The sequence below is a fragment of the Vicia villosa genome, linkage group LG3 (assembly GCF_029867415.1).
Source record: "Vicia villosa cultivar HV-30 ecotype Madison, WI linkage group LG3, Vvil1.0, whole genome shotgun sequence".
NCBI lineage: Eukaryota > Viridiplantae > Streptophyta > Magnoliopsida > Fabales > Fabaceae > Vicia > Vicia villosa.
This window is the reverse complement of record NC_081182.1, coordinates 191978799-191985089: the sequence shown is the minus strand read 5'-3', so window position 1 is coordinate 191985089 and position 6291 is coordinate 191978799. Positions and strand designations below refer to the sequence as shown.

Here is a 6291-nt window from a genome sequence, read left to right as displayed (position 1 = left end):
ATAGTGTGTTATCCTAAAGTAAAATTAATTTTAAGTTATAAAAAAATATTGTAACATTTAAATTTTGCATGAGTTATACATTTAAATTGTGTAACAATTAAAACAATAAAAATATAAAGAATGTTCTTGTTGAATGGTCATTTACCTTAATTATTATTTAAAGTCTTTGACATTGTTGAGTTACTTTAAGAGGTTTCACATCTTCTTCATTTCACTGTAAAGGTAAATGACCGTTTAAACACAATATTTTTTACATTTTTATTATTATAATTTTAACAATTTTAATTTTTTTCTCACGCTTTTCTTTTTCACAGTTTTATAACCTTATTTTTAAATTTTTAAATTTAATTTATTAAATAATTTTATTTTATATTAATATTAATTTAAAATAACTGTAATATTTTTTATCTTGTATCTTAATCTTAATATTCAATTAAATCCTTATCTCGTGAAAAAAGTATGTATAACTCGTTATTTTTTAAATGTTACAAAATTTAAATGTATAACTAATATAAAATTGAACTATTTCAAGAGTTCTTTTATTACTTAAAATTTATTTTTCTTTAGGATAAAATAATGTGAGAGATGGAAGTTGTGTCGTGAAGAGTTTGTAACCATTTCTATTATCTTGTAACTTTTTATTTTTATTATTGATATTCTTTATTTATTCTTAAAAAAATCATGTTAATAGCAGTGGTAAGTATGGGATCTAAGAATTGGCACAATATATAATTAATACTCCCTCCGTTTTTTATTATAAGTCGTTTTGGAAAAATATTTTGTATTTTAATATGTTAGCAGGTTAGCAGGTGTTGACACAATATTAAATAAATTATTTATTTTTTCTACTCTTCAACATTTATTTGGGAAAGTGTGTATGGGCACAATATTAAATAAATTAATTTTTTTCTCACGCTTTTCTTTTTCACAGTTTTATAACTTTATTTTTAAATTTTGTAATTTAATTTTAATTTATTAAATAGTTTTATTTTATATTAATATTAATTTAAAATAATTGTAATATTTTTTTATCTTGTAACTTAATGTTAATATTCAATTAAATCGTTAACTCGTGAAAAAGTACGTATAACTCATTATTTTTTTAAATGTTACAAAATTTAAATGTATAACTAATGTAAAATTGAACTGTTTCAAGAGTTCTTTTATTACTTAAAATTTATTTTTCTTTAGGATAAAATAACGTGAGAGATGGAAGTTGTGTCGGGAAGAGTTTGTAACCGTTTTATATAATTTGTTTTAAATTATATTTTATTAAGTGTAATATGTTAAAAAAATTAAAAAAATATAGTGTTTGGACTAGGTTATCGGTTCCTCTTCACCCTTACACATGATAAACACTTTGTTATCATTATAAGGTGCATCAAACACACTTAAAAACACCTACATCAGACTATCATGTTTGTCTATAAAAATGGATTACCTCTTCAACTAATGAAGGCCATTAATCTAGTATTGAGTATTGGGGATGAAGTAGGAAAAGAGCAAGACTTGATCACTGAAACTCTTATAGTGGACGACACTCCACCTAAGTTCAGCTCTGACGATGTGAGATTTAATTTTGTCTTATATAGAATCAATGGCTCGAGGTAGTTGACAAAAGAGTGAAACTTTAAATGTAATGTTGTACGGAACACACAAAGCATTAAATGCCTCCCAATGGTCATCTTCTCAGAATGCCTATAAATATGAAGTCTCGGATCAGAAGCAAGGTTACAACACAACGCTACACACAACACTTGAATAACTTGTTGAAAAATTAATAGGTATTCAACATTACAAAAGAGTTGTCAACGAGTGATTTGGACCATTATCTTTATGAAATGAAGAAAGTAATGAGAGATACTAGTGTATCTTCCAAGCTCGTTGTTGAAGACAAAGTAAATATGGTTTCTGCAATCACCATGGGAAATGAATTAATTGATGACAATGAGCAACAAGAAACATTTGTGTTTGTGGACTTTCTGAGGGAGATTAAGAGCATCTTTGAATTAACTATGAAAAAGATCAACGAAGATTAGTATGATTAAGAAATTGACTATCAATTTTTATATTTAAGTGATGAAGCACGGCTCTACCCACTTGGTTCAATGAATTCTAGAATTATATTCAACTTACTTGGAGAAATATGAGACAACCACCAACATATTGTACATTTTTGTCTTTCCTCTTATCAAGCCACTGACACAAATCTTCAATAACAGCAGCACCCCAAGCAAAACCAGCAACCCCATTTAAATTCCCAAGAAAAGACAAGTACCTTGAATCCACTGTCGCAACAACGGGAGAAAGGAAAGTCCCAAGGATCATGAAAAAGCAATGATGGAATTGGAGGCTCGGAGAAACAAACTTATGTACCTTGAACATAATCCGCAGAAGCATCGAGAAGATAATCATAATGAGAGAAATAAGCTATAGGGATATAAGTTATTCTCAGGATATAGCATATTTATCTCAATTTATCTCAATATGATTATCTTCTTGACGCTTCTGCAAATTATGCTCAAGGGACATAAGTTTGTTTCTCCGAGCCCCCAATTTCATTATTGCTTTTTCATGATCCTTTGACAAATTTTCCAGATAATCACGTTCGACATTCCCCAACTTGCTTCTTTCTAATTAAACAGTGTGAAACAAACTCAACTTCCATGAACTATTAAAAATTATATCAATATACAAAATTCGATAGACCCTAAGTTATACTGAAATGATAAATAAAATAACATAAATCATAATGCTTCTCTTTTAAATATAGTAAAATAGAATACTGATATTAATTGGAACAATTCACTTTCAGTAGCAACATAGATTTGTTAAAGTGTTCAATCATCTCCTTTTTTTGTTTGATTAATTTGGTTAGTGACACATTAACCTCATTATACTTGCTTGTTGTTTGTTCCAATTCCTTGTTCTTCTACTTTAAAGTGTTTGCCAACCCAGATACAAGCTTCAAGGTTTGAAAGAAGAAAATGTTAGATTTGAAAGAAGAAAATGTCATCTCACATTGATTAGGTATCATCATCCTTAAATAGAATATATTTTAAATTTTAATTTATCCACATGCAAACACTGTTTTTGATTTATTATTGTCCTCAAACCTTAATTTATTATTGTATGTCTTTACATTATTAATATTATATTTTTAAGTTTATGTGTTATATATATATATATATATATATATTATATATATATATATATATATAAAGAGATTATACTTTTCACATTGTATTATATTTATGTTTGACAGCACGACACTAGTCAGAAGAAGATCGACGAACTCTGGTCTGTTGCACATTAATGGCGACGTAGAAGTGGTGATTGCGAAAATTAGAAAATTACGAGAGCTCTCGCCATTGTTTATGAACCTCTTGAAAATAAACAGATAAACCGTGCGGTTAAAACAAATGGGGATAATGTTTAATTCAAGTGTGGGGGAAGATCTCAACCTTGATATCTACATGACTCTCGGGTTGATCATCCATCTTATTCTATACATTCCTCTCAGGTTGGTCAACCATATCTTCATGCCCCTGCAGATAGTTTATTACCAATATCCCTTCATTCCTCTGGGAGAACTTCTGAAGAAAAATCCATAATTTATTGCTCAAGTTCAAAGGATTTGTCATGACGCATTGCAAAATGTTAAAAAACTCTAATAGTGCAATATGATTTCCTCTTTGAAAATGAAGAAATTTGTATAATTAAAATTTAAAAAATCTACCTTTTGGTCATTCTTCCAGTAGGTAAAACATCTTCCTAAACGCGAATCTAGCATTAGATTTTTCCCGAAAATCCCTCAATCTACCGGATCGAAGAAATCACTTTCGAAACCCTAGGTTCTAAAATCCATGGATTCAAGCGAAACAACTAAGATTCAAGGCATGCAATGCATGAACATTATCACAACAGAACAGAGTGTGCACAAATTTGCGAAGAAAAGGTGTAAAAAGAACCTGAACCGAGCTTCAACTATGCCGGTGTGGCGACTGCGATTTCCGGCCACCATGAAACCCCTGGTATTTCCGCTCTTTCTTCTATTCTGCATTTCGCGTCAATTTCTCCCCTTCGTCTTGCGTTTTCTTCTGTATTGACTTTCTCAAACCTTATGGCTTGACAAAGCTTCTGTATTTTCTTGTTTTGTTCTTTCTTCAAAAGTTCTCGGTTTGGTTGTCTACCAACCACGTGCTCAAGCCAACATCAAACTCAACAACTTCAGCGGTTTGTTTTTCTGTCTAACATTCATTTATATTGTTCAATTTCTTATCGTAATATGACGTTGATTTGTTTAATTATTTACTAATTTCTGTAGACTTTTGATTTTTACATGATAATTTGTTAATGATTTATTAATTTTTGGTAATTCAATTTTGTTCAGAGGCTGTTTCTGATGCCAACAAAGCTATTAGCGATATATTACAAAATCTTGTACTCTATGTTTTTTGGAGTGGTTTGTTCATGACAAAGATATTAGCAGTAGATACTGAACTTTGATATTCTTTTTTTGTCCCATGCAGCTGCTGTGAGGCAGGAAATTGCAGACGTATAACTGGGAAGTTGAAGCAAATTCAACTCAGTATACATTCTCCAAATGGTATTTTGTTTACAATACTCCTTCATAATATCTTGATATTGTCTTCTCAGAGGGCTAGTTTCTTATCGTCTAACAATTCTCTATTTCTAATAGACACCCGACTAATTGAGAAATGTACAAATTCCCTCTTCTAAAATATTTCTCATTTGATGGAACTTTAATTTGAATTGCATGATAAATCTGAATTTTTTTGTCGGCAGTTGTAAACTTAACCCTCATAGATATTCCTGCAGTAGGTAATGCTTCACCATTTCATAACAGTTTCAGAGAAAAAAATTGTTGGTATAATATTTGAATAGCATAATTTATGCTTCTTACACAGAGGGACAGTCAGAAACTATTGTTCAAGATATTGAAAACATGGTCCGATATCCTATGTTGAGAAGGTAATTATTGTCTTGATGTAAGAATAAGTAGATATGTTTAAGAATTATAATAAACATGTGTGATACAAGACATTAACTAAATCGAAGTTATCAAAGGAGGAGTTTTTGGAAATAAGCTGAATTCAAGTTATGAATGTGTTATAAGTTGTTTCCAATAGATCTCCCGAATAGTCTTACACCAGATTATGCCAATAGTCAATGGAAACAAACCTATAGTCATTATTATTCTAGCTCTTAATATTTGTCTCCTCTTTTCAGCTAAACCTGTAACTGAACTGTTTGCACATTTGTAATTTCATTTTCTTTGGTGTTGCATGATGTTAACACAGTCATTAGCTACTCAAGTGAGAAAGCAACTTAATGCATCTCGCACAAAAGGAGAACCAATTCAAGGCTTTAATTTCAGCACTACAGCTATGATAACAAGATACCTACAGGTATATGACAAATCCTTACTCTGTACAAGAATTAACAAAAAAATTGAACGTATTTGTAGCTTTGTTTAAAGGAAAACCAAGGTAACAAATCTCGGTAAATTGCAGGACCAAAAAGAGCCCTGGATCGTTGTGCTCTATGCACCATTGTGCCTCTTCTGTGAGGTAAAATGACATGCCCTAAACTGAACATCAATTTTCTGTCACCATTAATTATCTCGCATATGATGTTTTACTTCATTTTGCTTCAAATTTCCATTTCCATTCTCTAATATGTTTAATCTAAATTCTAACAGGCTATGGAAGAATCATATGTGGATTTGGCGGAGAATTTAGCAGGGTCAGGAGTGAAGGTTGGAAAATTTAGAGCAGACTATGCAAAGAATATGCAAAGAGGGAACTAGGGTTGGGAAGCTTCCTCACAATCCTATTCTTGCTTTAGATATGACAATGTTCCTTCAGAAATCAACAAGTTGAGATGTAGGGTCTATTATCATGCTCTGAAGTTTCTTTCTGATATAGAGCAGATGACAGATTTATTGACATCGAGGATGAGAAACTGAACAAGTAGTTGAAACCCATATATGTATGTAATGACATTCATGATCAAGCACTTGTAGCTGATTTTGGGTGCATTTTTTTAGTTTTATGTAAACAGGGCATTGCATCTTAGATTTGAAAAAGGAATGGCGGGCCTATCGTTGTGATTTTCTGGGGACAAGAGACGAGAAAGCTAAAATGGCAGAGTATAGGAAGGAGTGGCCTCGACGGTTTAAGGTGCCATACTACTATTTTTTTTAAAAAAATCAAAATGAGCACTTGGAACCTCTCAATTTTATTGGAACAATGATTTTTTTAAGGT

The 6291-nt window shown here is 30.8% G+C and overlaps 1 long non-coding RNA gene across 1 annotated transcript; it reads left to right on the top strand.

Annotated features, from left to right (window-relative positions):
- Positions 1–5329: 5329 nt before the first annotated feature.
- LOC131657050 (uncharacterized) lies at positions 5330–5985 on the top strand. The gene is made up of 3 exons (XR_009300449.1): positions 5330–5432; positions 5538–5594; positions 5726–5985. It is a non-coding gene; the product is annotated as an uncharacterized LOC131657050 (long non-coding RNA).
- The last annotated feature ends 306 nt before the right edge of the window (positions 5986–6291 follow it).